Source organism: Watersipora subatra, chromosome 2 (genome assembly GCF_963576615.1).
Source record: "Watersipora subatra chromosome 2, tzWatSuba1.1, whole genome shotgun sequence".
NCBI lineage: Eukaryota > Metazoa > Bryozoa > Gymnolaemata > Cheilostomatida > Watersiporidae > Watersipora > Watersipora subatra.
The window spans coordinates 50,100,101-50,119,782 of NC_088709.1; the positions used below are offsets into that span (position 1 = coordinate 50,100,101).

At 35.6% G+C, this 19,682-nt stretch overlaps 1 long non-coding RNA gene across 1 annotated transcript; it reads left to right on the forward strand.

The window, feature by feature from the left end:
• Positions 1-5,027: 5,027 nt before the first annotated feature.
• LOC137388849 (uncharacterized) lies at positions 5,028-5,591 on the forward strand. Its single transcript, XR_010978038.1, has 3 exons — positions 5,028-5,178; positions 5,288-5,379; positions 5,509-5,591. It is a non-coding gene; the product is annotated as an uncharacterized lncRNA (long non-coding RNA).
• The last annotated feature ends 14,091 nt before the right edge of the window (positions 5,592-19,682 follow it).

Here is a 19,682-nt window from a genome sequence, read left to right on the forward strand (position 1 = left end):
TTGACTATATAATATATATAATGTGTAATTTCGCGAAATCCAATTTCGCGAAATTCACTTTTCGCGAAATTCAATTTCGCGAAAGTTGACTATATAATATATATAATGTGTAATTTCGCGAAATCCAATTTCGCGAAATTCACTTTCGCGAAATCCAATTTCGCGAAAGTTGAGTGAGACAAGTTGGATTAGAAGTGATTTATAGCTTTTGTGCAGGTTCCACCTCCTTGAACTTGACTAGTATAAATACAGCCAAGTTTGATGGGCTCACCATTATCGAGAGTTTTTTTTCGAACTATTTCTATACCTAACTGGATTATATATCTCACAAAAGTTTGGATTAATTCTACAATTTGGATATCTACGTATAATCTTCTCTCAGAACTTTGGATTATATTTCTCCGAACTAACTGGATTATATATCTCACAAAAGTTTGGATTAATTCTACAATTTGGATATCTACGTATAATCTTCTCTCAGAACTTTGGATTATATTTCTCCGAACTAACTGGATTATATATCGCACAAAAGTTTGGATTAATTCTACAATTTGGATATCTACGTATAATCTTCTCTCAGAACTTTGGATTATATTTCTCCGAACTAACTGGATTATATATCTCACAAAAGTTGGATTAATTCTACAATTTGGATATCTACGTATAATCTTCTCTCAGAACTTTGGATTATATTTCTCCGAACTAACTGGGTTATATATCGCACAAAAGTTTGGATTAATTCTACAATTTGGATATCTATGTATAATCTTCTCTCAGAATTTTGGATTATCTCTGTTTCACTGGATTATATTTCTCCGAACTAACTGGATTATATATCTCACAAAAGTTTGGATTAATTCTACAATTTGGATATCTATGTATAATCTTCTCTCAGAACTTTGGATTATCTCTGTTTCACTGGATTATATATCTCCGAAATTTGAATACATCAAGGAAATGTATCCGGCATCTTCCCATTCAGAAGGAGACTGGAGCAAATCTGATGAGGTGAGTTGATTTACAATAATTGGTGGAAAAAATTTTTAATGAATGAATAAATGTAGAGAGAATAGTAAAATGAGATTTTTAATTCTTGGCAGCTGGAAATCTTCCTCAAAGATGTTCAAGCTTTCACGAGAGCATAATTTAATTTCATCGGAAAATTCTGCTCCTTCCACTTCAATTGATAATAGAGAAAGAAGCAGAAGTAGGGAAAGAAGTGTATCATCCGTTTCAGCTAATAAATATATCTGCTTAGAATGTTCGACTTCATTTAACAAAAAATCAAACCTCAAAAGACATGTTAAACACATTCATCTCCAATCGAATGAAAGTTCAGAATCGTTTACAACATCAACTAATGATTCTTCGGAACAATATCACGAATATGATGATGATGATGATGCCTCGATTATTATACAAGTTTCCAATCCCCCTTTCATTTTCGAAAAAGTAAAGATTGTTTCTCATCATTCTTCATTTCGTTCTGCTTCAACTCAAATTGGAAGAGGAGATCTTAGTCGATCTAAGATAACAGTAACTCCTATTACTCGAAATCCTGCTGATGATGAATCCGATGAATCAGATGTATCAGAAGAAGAAAATACAAATGAAATCGAAGAAAATAGATATTTATCTGATCAACCTACAAATCAAATCGAAAGAAACGAAAATGAAGTGGACGCTGATGATGACAATTTAGTTGGTATTAATGATAGAGTCGAGCCCATCGTTCCTATCGAAAATGAAAGAGAACAAGATAATCAGGATATCATTCCTGTTAATGATGATGAGGAATGGGATGAGTTAATAAGAAGATATTGGAATGCTATGAAAACAAAAAGACGACGAGGAAGAGTTGTTGAAACGTTAAACGTAAATTTATGGAATGGAAATATTCCTCAAGCAGAACTTCCAACTCCAAACCATTCGGAAAGAATATGGAACGAGATGTTGACAACTTGGAATGGGTTACAAACAAGAGCTAAGTTAAATTGTAGTGTGGGATGCATTCTTGAACATAAAACTTCAGGAGAATTAAGATATTTTCATGCTTCATCGAATAATGCTACAATTTTCAAAAAAGCAAAACTGATTACAACAAGACAGGAACTACAGAATTTCTTTGAAGAATTGACAAGACAAGATCTTGCTGCTATAGCGATTCGAGAACGCCCGAATACAGCTTGGAAATTGAATGTAATTACCAATATTTCATTCTATTTCTATAAATTGATTGGAATGGGGCAAATAGGAATGGCTTCAGATCTTCCGACTCACATTCTTAACAATCGACATGTAATCACTATGCATAACATTCCTCGTAGCTGCACTCCTTACACAGACAATCTCTGTTTCTTCAGATGTTTAGCATTGAAGGTAATGTGTAAGTGTTCAAACCGATGTAGTTGCACCAGACAAAGACCAAAACAGCAACTTGTGAAGGTGCTATTTCAAAAGTACTCGAATCACATTTCTTCTTCCTCATCCAACAAAGTTCTGATGAATAATTTTCCTGGAATTGAGTTAGGAGACTTAATTTCTCTTGAGAAATGTTTTGACCTCCGTATAACCGTATTTTCTCTGAATGCTGATGAAACCTCAACAGTCATCTGGACATCGTCCCAAAAAGAGGGAAAGGAACTCTTCCTCGATTTGCAGAACTCTCATTTCAGTTTCATCAAGGATGTTAATGCTTATACTAAAGGGTTTAGTTGTCCTTCCTGTGAAGTGAGCTTTACAAAAAGAGGAAATTTCAATAGACATAAATGTAGTCAAGAAGTAGTAACAAACTTCATCTTCGAAGGAGGAAAGTTTAAGGCAACACCTACAATTTTCGAACAACTGAAACGAGAGATAGGAATATCCGTGGCTGAGGAAGATACTTATTATCCCTTTTTAATCACCTATGATATCGAGTGTTATCTTCCAAAATCCGACCTTCCACCAAATTCCAATTCGGTTCCATTCACATCGAGACACGAATTGATGAGTATATCAGTTTGTTCAAATGTACCCGGATTTAAGGATCCAAAGTGTTTTGTAAGTGAGGGAGATACTGATTCTTGTATATCTTCTTTTGTTCAGTATATTTCCCAAATTGCTGATGAAGCCCGGGATATCCTTGAAAAAAAACTTTACTACATTAGACAGTTGATGAAGGCAAAAGCTGAAAAGCAAGGAAAAGTTGAAGAAAGATTTAAATCCTGCAAATTTTCCAATCCTCGAGTATACCATTCAAGAGAGGAATTTTGTCATTTATTTAATCGTTTCGACAAATTCATCTCATGTATTCCGATTCTAGGATTTAATTCACAAAACTACGACCTGAATGTGATGAAAGGACCTCTACTTCGATGTCTTCAAGACACAGAAGACGAAGATTTTGATTTTGTAGTGAAAAGAACAAACAAGATGAGCTGTATTCAATCAAGAAGATTCAAATTCTTGGATATTTCCAACTTCATTGCTCCAGGATTTTCCTATGCAAAGTATCTCAAAGCTTTCAAATGCTCTCAACAAAAAGGATTCTATCCTTATGAATATATGGATGATCTTGAGAAGTTGAAACAACCGTTTCTACCAGCTAAAGAATGCTTTTACAGTTCTTTGAGAGATGAACATATTTCGGATGCTGATTATGAAATCTGTTTAAACATTTGGAAACAAGAGAAGATGAAAACGTTAAAAGATTTTCTAGTATGGTACAACAATCTCGATGTAGTACCATTTGTTGAAGCTGTAGAAAAACAAAAAGAAGTTTACAGAACCATGGGAATCGATATGTTGAAAGATGCCATTTCACTTCCTGGATTGGCAGTAAAATGGATGTTGAAACTTTCAGATTCGCCTCTTCATCCTATGAGTTCTCATCATCAGACAATCTCATCACATCATTTCAAAGCTTGTCAACCTGTCTGTCTGATCAAGGAAAGTGATAAAGATATTTACTTTACTATCAAGGACAATATCGTAGGTGGACCTAGCATTGTTTTTCACAGACTTCATGAGTCGAAGAAAACACTGATTCGAGAAAGAAAGTTTGGAAAGGAATCCAAACTTTGTGAACTTATTCTAGGAGTTGATGCAAATGCATTATATTTGTGGAGTATGATGCAAGAAATGCCTACTGGAAACCCTAGAATAAGACGATTCGAAAATGGATTTGCATACACTCATTCTCGAAAAAATAGCATGGCTGCTCATGGATTGTTACAATTTTTGACTTGGAAGGACAATATTCAAATCTTACATGAAAACAACGATAAAGAATTTAGAATTGGACAACATAATCTTCCTGTTGATGGATATTGTGAAGAATCGAATACAGTGTTTCAATTTCATGGATGTTTCTGGCATGGACATAACTGTAACAAGACCAAAGGAATAAGTATACATCCATATAAGAATCGACCCATGAGTGAAGTTCTGGAGGAAACGATAAAGAAGGAAGAATATGTTAAAGAACTTGGATATCGTTTAGTAAGAATCTGGGAGTGTGAATGGAACAAGATGATTGAGGATAACACCGAGATTAAGAACTTTATTAGTATCTTCAACGAAGAGTTTTATCCTTCCAATTCCTTTGCCACCGAGGATGAGATTATTCAGCAGATTATAAAAGGGGAGATATATGGATTCATTGAATGCGATATATCTGTTCCTGAAAACTTATACGAAAAGTTTTCAGAAATGAGCCCCGTTTTCAAGAATACATCTTTGAATAGAAATCATCTTAGTGAAAGTATGAAAGAATTTGCTGAAAAGGAAGGAATGCTACCTCAAGAACAACGAACTTTGGTGGGGAGTATGTTTGGAGAAAAAATTTTACTACTCACCACTTTAGCAAAATGGTATCTTAATCATGGATTGATTATAACCAAAATATATCAAGTCATAGAATACACCCCTAGAAGAGTTTTCCAGTCATTTGGAGAATCTGTCTCAAATGCTAGAAGAGCTGGTGACAAAGATCCTGACCAAGAGTTGATAGCCACAACCAATAAACTCATTGGAAATTCATCGTACGGGAAAACAATCACTGAGAAATTAAAACATCGAAATGTCAAGTATATTCAAGGAGATTATGAAGCATCCTTGAGAATACGATCACACAGATTTGAATCTTTGGAGGAAATCGTTGATAGCTTCTATGAGTTGACTCAACACAAGCCTTCGGTTAGTAGTATATATTTATTATCTTATTGATATATTTGCATCATAATGAAAAATTTACTTGAGCTAATATATGTAAAGGAATCTAATAGGACTGTATATATTTATTCAGATGAAAATGGATATACCTGTACATATCGGATTCTCCATATTACAACTGGCTAAACTTCGGATGTTGGAGTTCTACTATGACTTCATGGATAGGTAAGTAATCTCATTTGTATCTTTTAGAAAAAATATGTATAATGGTAAACATTTGAATGATAATTTTTGAAATGGGAGTATTATAATACTAAGATAACAAGAATTAAGGATTGAAATTTTTTATTTTAGATACTTCGACAGAAAGGACTTCCAGTATGTGGCGATGGATACAGATAGTGCCTACATGGCTCTTTCAGCACCTATGGATAATATCGTTAGAAAAAAGATCGCTGATATATACTACAAAGAATATGGAAAATGGTTTCCTAGGATGTATTGCGATCGACACGCGGATGATTTCCAACTCTGTAAATCTGTTCCTACAAAGTTGTGGGAATTACAAAATTGTTGCAAAGAAGTATATCAATATGATATAAGGACTCCTGGTTTATTCAAAGTAGAATTTTCAGGACATGGAATAGTAGCCTTAAATTCTAAGACTTACTTTTGCTGGAATGATGAAACTCATTCTACAAAGCATAGCAGTAAAGGATTAAGTAAAACTACAAATAGTTTTACAAAAGACACTTTTTTAAAAGTATTACATTCAAGATCTCCTAAGGAAGGGGTAAACAAAGGTTTTGTAAAAAAAGACAATAGAGTGTTCTCATACACTCAACTTAGAACTGGATTAACATATTTTTATTCAAAAAGAAGAGTATGTAACGATGGAGTGAGCACAGAATATATTTTAGCATAATTTTTAGAAGTGAATTTGTTGTTAAGTATATATGATAGTAGAGTTTTGCTCCTCGATGTATTATTACTATAAAATTTTATTTTCTTCATTGGCTCTTCTTTTCGTATATACAATATCAATAATATATAACTAAGCTCATATAAATTCAATATACTATCCAATGTAAAATCATTTCGAATGTAGACTTTCTCATAGTAACATGACTCAAAACATTCTGATTAAAGATTTTGTTCCATTCGAGGTTGCAGAAATAATCCCAGATAACATCTTGGTTCATCTTGACAAAAATGAACAAATTCGTACTCATCTTACCGAGGAATGTTTATACTACATTCTAGGAACAGCTGCTTTTAGAAAAGTTGTGTCATTGAAAAGATTAAAGTCCAACTGTGTCTGCAGTGCGTTGGAATGCAGGGAATGTTTGGAATCAACATTATGTGTAAAAGAAATATCGATAACACCCTCAGATTTGAAGATGACCTTTCAATGGGTTGATCTTGAAGCTACCATTCGAGAAGGTAAAATTGGAAAAGAGGTTGATTTAGAATGGATTAACAGATTTATCGCGACCGATTTTAAAACGATGGAAGAAACGATTTTTGAAACCGTGTTTTGGAATAGAATTCGGCACTACATGACTCATCCTACTCAACGTGATGAAACGAAACATCTGCTCTTCAGAAGACTCATTCATATAGCACAATTTCCATTAATCGGAGAAAACGTGGAAGAGGAAATCGAGCATGAAATTGATGATGTAATTATAGATGAAAAATCTGTTGGATGAAAATAAAAAAAAAAGATTCGGAATGATATTAAGTCTACTCCTCTAGATTTCTCCACCATTCTTCAATTTAGCTCTGTTGGTGAAGGAACAAAAAAAAAAAACGAAGAAAACAGAAACAATGTCGGTTATATTTCTAGAGGAGTTTATTCCAGCTCATCTTAAGGATGGACAATTATCAAGAGTGGTTGTAAAGAAAAACACAAAAAAATTCATCAGAAGAGTTACTGAAGAAACTTTTTACTATGTTATCGGATTCTATATCTATAAACGTTTCGTAACATATTTAGAAAGTCGGTGTGGATGCTTCGAGGGAGCTCGAGGATGTCAATATTGTATTAGAATAATGCAAATACGATATGGAAATGAAGGATTGACTCGACAAGAACTTCATGAGACTTTTGCCGAACTCGATATTGGAACGTGTTTGGAATCTGCTCAAATCGGACCAAGGAGTGACAAAGTCCAACTATCATTATTATCCTCACTTGATTGGAACACACCTTCAAACATAATATTAACCGAAACAAGACTTTATCCATATTTGAGAGGAGAAGCCAATGATCAACATGCTACAAATCGTTACTTCAGTGAACTCCTACATATCAATGGGAAGAATTGATAATCATCACAGTTAGACTTTGCATAATTCTTTATATTTAATCACTTTATATCCAAGAAGGATTGACTCATCAAATAGAATTGAATAACTTTTTTTGTGTATAGTATTTCAAGATAATTTTGAAGAATGAACTATATATATTATATTGACATACTTTTTTATGCATTTTCTTTGCCTACATCAGTCAAGAGAGTAGTATTTTAAAAAGACACTATGACTATAATGAATTTGCACATTATAATATTTCTCATTTTACGCTTTACGGGAATAATAAATGGAAATCAAAGAATTCAATATGTTACCGATGCGAATAACTGCTTGAGCAGAACACTCAATGAATTTGAAGTTTCATTACTACTTCCATTCGAAGAAACTACTTTATATCACAAGAATAATGAAACATGCGGAAGAATATTTCCATTGGACTACATTCATTGTGGTTATCCATTACCAGGCAATCACAGATTTGCGTGTAAAGAACTACTAAATGAAGATGAAGCAGATGGAAAAAACCTATACCTTAATCCTATAGTGTCAGCTTCATCGGAGCAAGTTCTAACATATTCTGAATGTGAATATTCAGTTCAAAATTCCACAATCGATATTCTAATTGATTTCAAATTATTCTACAGAGGAGAATTATGTGGATATAACTCTACTCTTTCAATGTTGCAATGTCCTCCAGGATCGAATTTTCAAGATATTGACTTTATCTGTAATCTTCAACCTATTTCAAATTCTACTACACCTAAAGATACCTTCATATATGATAATATTGGAAATAATGAAGGATTAGATTTGTTACTTCCTGTTCAGTTTCTCAATTCTTTGGGAAAATCAACTCTTATTTTAGTTCTTCGATGTGACACAGAAATTGATGAAAGATGTATTCCAAAACTTTCCTTTTTAAAACGAATGACAGAATGATTTTGAATTTTTTGTAACATTTATAGTTTATATTTTATAATAAAAACTTATCTCTCATTCAACCAAATATATAACAATCTCCGGAAAATCAACCCCTCGGTGTCCCAGATATTAACCCCCTCACTCATCCGCTAGGTAATCTCTCGCTCTCCTCGATAATCCGCGAGATCCACTCCGGAAAACCATCCAGCCCTCGATGTCCCAGATATTCACCCCCACTATTCCACCGATAATCGGCGACGATTCGCCCGACTAATCCGCGACGATTCCCCCGACTAATCCCGCGATAATCCGCGTTCAATCGGATGACTCATCCCCCGCTAATCCGATGACTCATCCACAGATAATCCGCCGATTACGCCAGGAGCGGATCCGTAACCCCTCGAATTCAACCCCCTACTCTACACCACAATTTCCCCCCAAACCCCAACATCTCATTCAACTCCACACGATTCAATCTACACCCCTAGCCAATTTAATTCACAACCCCCTTTTTCTATCCCCCCGCTGGATCCGTCACTTTTGTGTGTAGATCTGCTCTCTATATACTACTCATAACTATTAATGGAATTGTAGCTAATAAAATAATTTTATTATAACTTTTATATACATGTAATTAAAATTTATAAATACTAATTAATTTTAACTAAACAGTTTTGATATTAATTTCAAATGGTTTTTCAAGTTGATATCTCTGGAAAGACTTGAATTCATGATACCATTTGCAAATTGTTATAGATATAACGTTGACTGCTATGCTAGCAAGCTCAGGTCAAACTTTCAAATTGTTAAATGTTATTGCTAAATAAATATGATAATTTGTAAAAAATGACCTTGTTTCCTTCGTTGTAATTAACAAGTACAAAACCAATGTCTTACACCATGGCATCATCTACCCAAAAGAAGCTGGACAGCTTCGGAATGACTGATCTTGATCACAGCGATTTTCTTCAGCTCTCTATCATACTCTCCTCTCTCCCAAGGTCTCAGATGACTTCAACCCCACACAGTAAGAAGAATACTAGAACACCAATACACATGTTGAATAGCGATGAAGACGAAGGTAAGCAAAGCATTCATGATTTAATATGTTACAAACAACTTATCCATCAAGTCTTAAAGATAACCATAAATAAATACTCAAATATAAATGCATATTGTAACAATGCAAATCTTTCGATAATAATCTCATTAGTCCACTAATGTCACTAATCCCCTGATAACTGATAACTAAGAAGTATACGGAATGCTCCACACCTCCCTTATGTATGTACCCAAACAGTTACTTGATTTAAACTTATGTTGTTTCAGATATCTCATGTGTTGAGGAAACAGGCACCAAAGCTAGGCTTCAACCAGTCAAAAATTCACAGAAGCTTTCTAAAGCAGAATCTATCCACCAGCTCTTTAGAACTCCTTATTCTTTTGCAAACTACAAGTTTTGCAAACTACAAAAAGCTTACTACTGCTGTAGCTACATTTATCTTCAAAGAAGGCTTACCACTGTGCACTGTGGAGAAGACAGGCTTCAAGGAATTGCTGTCAACTTTTGACCCATTGTAAGTAAAACTTAAATTGGCACAGTAAGTGGCGTTGGCAAGATTGTCATATTAGTATGTAGACTTCAGCGCATTTTGTTCACGTCAACTGCCCTGTTGACTATGACTGCACAATTACACAGTAGCCGGATACCCTTAAGTTTTCTATTTCATACAAGTAATGAGAGATAAGAGGAAGCATAATAACACACAGGCGCAGCTAATGCATGACCTCTACTGAAAACTTGTTTTAAAAAATTCTGACCTGTTTAACAAAATTACGCAGGAATAATGATAAGCTAGCCAACTTTCTGTTAAAATGTGGAAATGTGTAAAAAAATACATGATTGCTTTGCCATTAGTACTTCTATAGGTACACTCTCCCAAACTGATCGTATTTCTTGAGAACGCTGCTGCCAGCTATGTACAGTAAGACAGTCAGACGTGTCCGAGATGAACTAGGAGCTGTGAAGTTTTTTAGCGCCACTACTGACCATTGGTATTTTATAACCAAAGACCTTTTTATGGCGTATACTGTTCACTGGTTAACAGATGAATTGGAGCTCAAGACACGGCCGTTACAGGTAACCAATTTTGACTTCTCGATATGTTATATTTTTCACGCCCCCCAACTATTTTGTAACAATAATGAGAAACCAGGATGACAAGCAAAATCGAAGTCAGCCCCGAAACTATTGAAAGCTTACCCATAAACAAATATTGGGATGCACAAACAAGATCAACCAAGGTTGTTTTATGGTGATTTTTCTTCACAAGTCTGTTGTTGAGTTTAATTAAAACTATGATTTTAGTCTTATTGCTGTTATAACCACACGGTGAGTATAGAAACAGACAGATCATGTGAGACAAGATGTTATTTGATTTTCATATTAACAATCAAGGCTTGGGTGGGTGGTGCGAGCAGAAAACATCATGGTCATTGGTTTGCTTACTAATAAAGTATTAAGATTGCCAGTTCTATGTATGTCTAATGTATAGCGCCTTCACTTCAATATACATATTGTGTTTATAAACTGTTCCTCTAGAGAGGAAGTGTTATTTTCTGTTTGATTATTTCCTGTATGTTTAAAGGTCAGCCATTGTCCAGAAAACCACACCGCAGCTAACATTCAGTTGATGTTGGACTAAGTGTTTCTAGATTGGGAGTTGGATGCTGAGAAGCAAGTAGCCGTTACAACAGATAATGCTTCAAATATTTCCACTGCTGTCAGAGATCAAGGTAAATTATAGTTCATTTTATGCCTTTGGCCTACTTGGTCTGGTAACCAATTCTTATCTTTTTTCATGGAATTTAAGTTTGTGGAGTTTGTAATTCGTATTGAAATTAATGGTCCAAGTGAACTTCTTTCAAGTATCAAACTATCCAAATAGTTTTATCATTTCCAGACTGGTTACGAGTACAATGTTTTGGCCACCGTTTGAACTGGGCAGTTACTTCTACTTTCAGGAAGTACCATGAGGAGATACACCCTTCATTAGCTGCCATCAAGAAGATTGTAGACCACTTTGCCCACTCTCACAAGAAGAAGTGATTGATGAAAGAGGCACAGGTTTGTTTGACAGAACTTTGTTTACCATTCTCACAAGATTGGACATCCCAAAACAAGTTATTATTTAATAAATAATAATGATATACATTTGCAGATAAATAATATTTATCTGCAAATGTATATCATAATGACAAGTATGTGTATTAGAATACAGTGATGGCTAATAGTGGTTCCCCTAATAGATCAGAAACACAAAGGGCAAGTCTTATTCTGTTCATCATAGATATAGCTTTGAGAATTGCCCGGGATGCTGTTACGCTCCTAATATCATTGACATTGGAGTGTTTATATCAGACTGTTTGCAAGTAAAAATGTAGTCAGTTCAACCCAAAAGCTATTTGAAATAGCGGTCTATCACGGTGCAGCTGCCAGATCTACAAGCACGTTATAGCTTTTTTTTTGTCAGTTGCAGCAAAAAAGTTATATATATATAACATTCTTTTCTAACATTTCAATTCTTGCATTAACTGATTATGGCTACAAAAGCTTTTTATCAAGAGAGCACAACTTGATTTAAGCTTTATAATGTGTGAACTTAATCAACTCTATCGACCATGTGAATCGTCTCCTATGACATATGTACATAGTTACCTACATTGGTTTATCCTAAGTTTCCTGAAAAGTTGTATCAGCTATGAGGGTGGAGAGCGGGCAACCGTAACTAGCCGTGGTTCTGACTAAGGCTTCTACACAATAGCATACGACAAAGATAACCGCATGCTTGCTAGTTTTACCCCTTTCTGCATGGGCATGTACATGTGGGCATGGGCATGTACACTCAAATTCCTTTATTTTTAGAATTATGAGCTATACATAAGTATTTATGACAGCAGTAATTTTCTGTGTTAGATGCATCATTCTTAAACTAAGTACATGTACCTGTTTCTGTATTTGAGTCACGAGTCTCTCATCTATTTTCTACATAAACTGCATCCTTGTTAGTTATGTAGACAAAAGCGGTCATGTGGTATTGTACAGCCAACTGCATTCTTCCAATATCCACCCTAAGCTATTGTACGGGTGGCTTTTGTACCAACCAAGAGGAAGATGTGGGAGAGTGGACATGTTTAATCAGGAACTCAAACTAAACTCAGCTATCCTATAAATGTTACACTGAGCAAACAGATCTCAATCAAAGTAGACTGTATCAGTTCTCAGCCACTTACAACATTTCCATTTTTTGTTTTGTGCCATCAAGTGGTTGCAGTTAACAGAAGAATCGATACCACCTGCCTTTTTAGTTTTATACCAAAAGATTTTAGCACAAAAACATTTCAAAAATTTGTAATGGGGAACATTAGATCTGTTCTTCTGGCTAGTAACAAGTTAATTACCAAAATCGTTTGAGGTTTATGTGTCTCAATGTCTATGATTACACATTTTTTGTTTCTTTTAACTTTAAATGTGCATTCACACATTTAATTTATCACATTTTGGGCGATCGGAGTTGTGTTTTCACAACTAATTCTTGGGCATTCCATTTGCTAATATCCAGACATGTCTGTTGCTAATACTCAGGCATGTCCGTTGCCAATATCCAGGCATGTCACTTGCTAATACTCAGGCATGTCACTTGCTAATATCCCCGCATGTCACTTGCTACCCTAGGACACTTAAGTATTTGCGGCATCTAACTTTCGCGTTTTCGCGGAGTCATCATCACGCGAAAAATTCATGCGCGAAACTAAACTATCATAACGAACTAGCGAAAATTCGAAATTAAATAGCTATGTTCTACACAGGCCTGTATTCACTGGTTGCAAGTTGGGGGGCTAATGTTAGACGACTAGTTATGAACATCTGGGGTGTGGAGAAGGAGGGGGGGGGGGTGCTGTAAGCTCCCAACAGGTTTCTCTTATGTAGGGCCTCAGCCGGGCCTCTCACGTGAAGTTTTAAAAAATTTTATTGGCAAGTATCAACATTTTTCTACTTTTTGAGATTTGCTTTGTTTTAGCTGATGTGACTGACAAAACGTTTTAAAATTAAAACAGGCAAAACTTGTATGCAGTTAAAAAGCTCAGAAAGAAGACATCTTTTTCTTTTAAGCGTTTTAACAAAGATCATTTTTGCCGATTTTATTTCAAGTTCATTAAGTAGGATATGGGCAAGCAGATGTTTGCTAAAACTTGATATTTTGCAAACCTTTATAAAAGTCGTTAACAAGAATATTTTGCCGCTGATGAAGATAATAATGACGCCTAAGAACTACTAAAAGTTGATGTTTGTATCTATGGCTTCGAATAAAGTGATATTCTGCAGCGATAAAAACGTTTCTATAGCCGTTGGACTATGAAATTCCTAAAAAGTTGGGGCGTCTTAGCCGGCCAGCTGTCCAAGGGAATACGGCCCTGTAGTTCATTGATATCCACAACAAAATCGTGATATTAGAAATGCAGATAATTTTGTGTGTGATTGAGCTCATTGGGAAATTTCTAGTAAATTCGTTAATACACCGAATGAGCAGCATGGCAAAGCAAATTAAGATAACAAGTTTTTTTGGAAAAGCCAAGACAAACGAAGAAGATGATGATATCAGTTTAGTCACCGAATTTGTAACTGATGAGGATGAAAGTCTGGTAGGTGAAGTCATACAATTAAATAATACTTATTGTAGTGATGAATTTTACTGCCAACCAAAAACGATAACAACCCTCACCAGGTCCAACCATGTTATACAGTTCTGGTTGTGATGTTGGTTGTTATCTATTTTCTTTTTTATGAGACATGTACTGTATTTGATTTTTTTTAAATTTGAAATATTGTGAACTCAAAACGTGCCATGGCCATCGCTTGCTATAAATACTTGAGATCTAATATTGGTACCATATCGGTCACGACGGAAAGGACCGAGACGTCATTGATAGTCCAAGAAACAAATGGCAACAAGCGATCACGTTGAATTATCGATTTCTGCCATACATTTATACCTGCGGGTTACAAATACAAACTAGTCGCAAATATAAAAACTGTTTTTACTAGAGGACCGGACCTGAGGAATCTAATTTGTTTGTTCCACTGTATTTATGTTCACATCACTATATTTTCGCACTCATCAGAGCTGCGAAATTAAGTTGCAGCGAAATTTTACTCTGTGTGCTACTCACGAAACTAAATACTAGCGAAATATAAGTGTCCTAGGGTAATATCCATGCATGTCAATTGCTAATATCAAGGCATGTCAGTTGCTAAAACTCAGGCATGTCAGAAGTTTCTGTTGCTAATATCCAGGCATGTCAGTTGCTAAAACTCAGGCATGTCAGAAATGTCTGTTGCTAATACTCAGGCATGTCAGCTGCTAATATCCATGCATGTCACTTGCTAATATCCAGGCATGTCACTTGCTACTATCCAGGCATATCAGTTGCTAATATCCAAAGCATATCAGTTGCTACTATCCAGGCATGTCTGTTGCTAATACTCAGGCATGTCTGTCGCTAATATCCAGACATGTCACTTGCTAATACTCAGGCATGTCACTTGCTAATATCCATGCATGTCAATTGCTAATATTCAGGCATGTCAGTTGCTAAAACTCAGACATGTCAGAAATTTCTGTTGCTAATATCCAGGCATGTCAGTTGCTAATATCCAGACATGTCAGAAATGTCTGTTGCTAATACTCAGGCATGTCAGTTGCTAATATCCATGCATGTCACATGCTAATATCCAGGCATGTCAGTTGCTACTATCCAGGCATGTCAGTTGCTAATATCTAAAGCATATCACTTGCTACTATTTAGGCATGTCACTTGCTAATATCCAGGCATGTCAGTTGCTACTATCCAGGCATGTCAGTTGCTAATATCCAGGCATGTCGGCCAAGAGTTGGAGTTGGAATGACATCCCGTCTGTTTAGAATTTGAAATGTAGTTTGCAAACAAAACCCGATTTAAACTTCGACTATTCAAAATGAGTCACCTTTTTAGCCAATGAATTACCACATCGATATACATACTGTTTTCTTGTATTTGCGTCGCTGTTAACATTGCGATATGTGATTGTTCACTTCTATGTTGTACTCTGTCAATGATGGCTGTTCAAAATAGACAAGCATAATACGAAGATTTTGCTGATCTGGTGTCGGTGACTGATACAAAGGCAGTTTTACAACAATTTTTCGTTTTACACTAAACCCACTTTGTAGGTGTGAAAGCAACTCCTATAAATTACCCCGGCGTAGATGCACCTACAAGATTATTTGGAATACAATAAAATTTGGAACTTGTTAGTTAGATCAATTTTCTGGTATTAGCAAAACATTTGACACATTGGCCAATTAGCTAGCATGAGACTAATTTTATCAGCCCGCACGTGATTGGCTGATCTGAAGCCTCACAGAGTTTAAAGGTTGACTTGCAATAAAATTCACATTACAGTTATTTGATATGAAAAGGTTCACCATTATTTACTCTGTTGTGTTGTAGATGCAAAATATGTGAGAATGTGATTACAAGCTCTTGAAAGCTTAAAAACGAACAGTTAATCGCAGCCACACGAGACCGCCGTAGTTTGGATTCGCTCTCCAAAACGGCTCAAATGGGACATACTTGTCACAGGATGGTTTCTGTTTACACTTTCATGCAATCTCATTCGTCAAAATATTATCACAAATATACTTCACGCATTCAATAAAACCATGTCTATTGTTCTTACGCGTCTGTTTTATCGTCATTGTAATGCTGTCACTTTTAGCACTGATATCTTATAGCTTACTGTAAAAAATCGTTAAACTTTTCAACCTTAGCTCGAATGAGTACATATCATTAGCTGATAATCATGATGAGCCTGTTGGTTACCTGTGATAATCGAAAAGTGCTGCAAAAATTATTTCCGAAGTATTGGGTCACATGATCAGATTAAGACTTGACGATTAGTCCAAGCCAAAAGAAAACTGTAAAGTAGCGAGCATCTATATTTGATACGGGGTCTTCGGCAGAACCTGAAGTGTTTGTCATAAACTAGTGCTACAATAAGTTTTATATTGAGCTTTTTATTGGCCTTTCAATTCTCGTGAGAACATCACGTGACAAGACGATAACCAAACTGTAATGTATACGTCAAATAAATAAAGAGATTCCAATCTATGGTAGCTTTTCGTTTTTGAGTGTTTAAGAGCTAGTAATCACATTTCCACATATTTGGCACTTACAACACAACGGAGTAAGACATGGTGAATTTATTAATACCAAATAACGAATGTGAATTTTGTTGCGAGTCAACCTTTAAGCTTTTTTATTGCTCATTGCTGAACCACCAAGCTAGTGGAATTTTTCTTTACTATTGCTTTGTAGATTGTGGGACGCTCCTCTACCACCCTGGTATTCCAGCTTGGAAATCAGTTTATTAAGACTCCAGTTGGACTTACAGGGTAATTAGAAAGCACGCAACTTCTAAGCATAGATGATTTGGTAAGATCAAGGTTAGTGTTCTAGAAAGTACTGGCGCATTGCATTCTCATTTTTTAGATCCTATGGCAAAACATTGCATACAGTATGTTAATATGATCATTTTTGCTGTATCAATATTTGATTTTTATTGTAGTCACCGCTGCAAAAGAGTGATAGAATAGCGTACCCATGTCAAGCATCCCAGAGTCTACTACAAAAATCCGGTACAACTACTTTGCAGACAAAAAGGCACCCTGCTGGCTATGTACTCAAGAAGTAAGTCATATGCACTGCAGCAAGACTCGCTTACATTGCTGTCAATACTGACAGCATAATGACATATAGGCTGCGCTGTCATGTCACTATGACATGTTCACACACTTGCTCTAGGATTGCATTAGTATGCCACAGAATATGATCATAGACATCTGTAGACCTATCATAACATATCATAACCCGAGAGAATCAACTGTAAACAGTTTTAAATAGAAGTTGAATGGTGCTTCACATCCAGGCATGTCAGTTGCTAAAATCCAGTCATGTCAGTTGCTAATATCCAAGTATGTCAGTTGCTATTATCCAAGCATGTCAGTTGCTAATATCCAGGCATATCAGTTGCTGATTTCCAGGCATGTCACTTGCTAACATCCAGGCATGTCACTTGCTAATATCCAGGCATGTCAGTTGCTAATACCCAGGCATGTCATGTGCTAATATCCAGTCATGTCAGATGCTAATACCCATGCATGTCAATTGTTAATATCCAGTCATATCAGTTGCTAATATCCAGTCATGTCAGATGCTAGTATAGCCATAGATGACATAGCAATATTTCCATACTATGGCCATACTGCTTTCTGTGCACTGCATCGCTGGCATGCTATCAATGTAACAGTATTAGGTTGACTGTGTACGCACCACTGTGTTACCCCTGCATATGTATGGGAATAATATGTTACTCATGTATATGTACTGTGGAAATGTTATGTTACCACAGTGCATATACTGTAGAAGTAACGCGTATGCATTGAAGAAATAACAACTTACCACATTGCTTGCATTGTGGAAGTACCGTGTTACTATTGTACAAGCATGGTGAGAGTGCGATGTTATCTATATTCATTCATTATGAGATTGTGATGGTGCCACTTTGCACTGTTTGAGTACTACAATGTCACTGTACATGCACTTTTGGAGTACTACGTGTATTTTGTTACAATTTCACTGTAGAAAGACTATGTTATCAAAGTGTGAGCGTCAGTATATATTGTATTACAGAGACTGATGAATGTATCACACATTCAGGATTTTATAATAAAGCCATCTCTAACCAAACTCTACTGTATATTTATAGAGCGGTATTTTAGTGTGTACATTTCCCTTTTTTTAGATTTCTTGTAGCTTTATAGGCTATTTCATATGGTGTTAGTAATTATTAGTATAGTTCAAGGTAACAGCGAGTGTTTGTCCTGTTCAGCCCGTTCTTGCCGCTTCCACTTACTGCTACCCGCTTGACACGTCACTGTTGCTATTGATCAGCGTGATAGTCTGCATGCAGAGCTTCCCAATTGGAGTTGCTCTTGCCTCGATTTTTAAATGTTCCCTTGTCTAGACTTGTCGACTTTTGATCATTGTTGCGGCAGTTAAGAGTTTATCAGAAAAACTTTATCAAAAATAAAATAAAAAGTTTGTAGAGCTTATGAACTGGAATAAATCAAGCATCAGCCATAGTTATCAGTAAGAAATGATTTAGCAGAAATTAGGTGGTTAAGTAGAGAGAGGTTGGTAAACTCTAACACCACTAGGTTTGTATGCTAAACACAACTGATTGGTTTAGTGCCAAATAAGCTTTTTGTTTGTTCACTTGAACACTTACTACTCTATGGGAGGTGATATGGTAGCATATACAATGCCACACAGAGGAGTGAAGACATTTACTGTAATAAATGTCACCACTCCTGTCTTGGATTATTTCAGTGTGACCCAAAAGTAAATGTTATCCGCAATCTCAAAGTGAGACTGAGAGGCTGTGATCAATTAAATAGAGATTGTGTACTATGTCAAAGGTTAGGGAGGTAATTGACTATTATCTCTCATGAAGCAAATATGATGGCACAAAGGCATATCACAGTGAACACCAGTCTTATATCACATCAACAGTAGTACTCAATAGCTATTAGTAATATTTATAGTTTGGTTGGGATTCAGGCGTGTCCAAATTTGCCGGTTCTGGACCATGGATGCATTCGACAGAGATAATCAAGGAGTTGTCTACTACTTCACAGTTGTCAGCTCTTGAATAAAAGCTTTTCCAATACTCTGTAAGTCACCCCTTATCATTGCTTAAAGCAATTAGTTTTTATTTTATATTCTCTTTGAATTGTCCTGCTTTACTTATATTCAGTTTTAATCAAAGTTATCAGAAGATAAACCAGAAATATGTGAACCTTAGTAACTGTAATATATGGAGTGTGTGAGCCATATAGATCAGTGAATCATAGTTTAGCAAAAATTAGGTTTGCATAAGATTTACCAAACATAGAAAGAGTTTGGTAACTTCAAACTCAACTATGGATGCTGTGCAGGGGAATTTGGTAAAGTTTAAAAGCTATCCTAAAATGACTGATTGCTATGGTTTAGATGGGTAACAACCGCACAATTGCCCTTAGTAAACTTTTTCCCGACAATAATTGATCCGTAATACAACTCCCCCACTTAAAAAACACATTGAAAAAATTTATTTTCTGCCCCAAAATGCTTTATTATTTCATTAT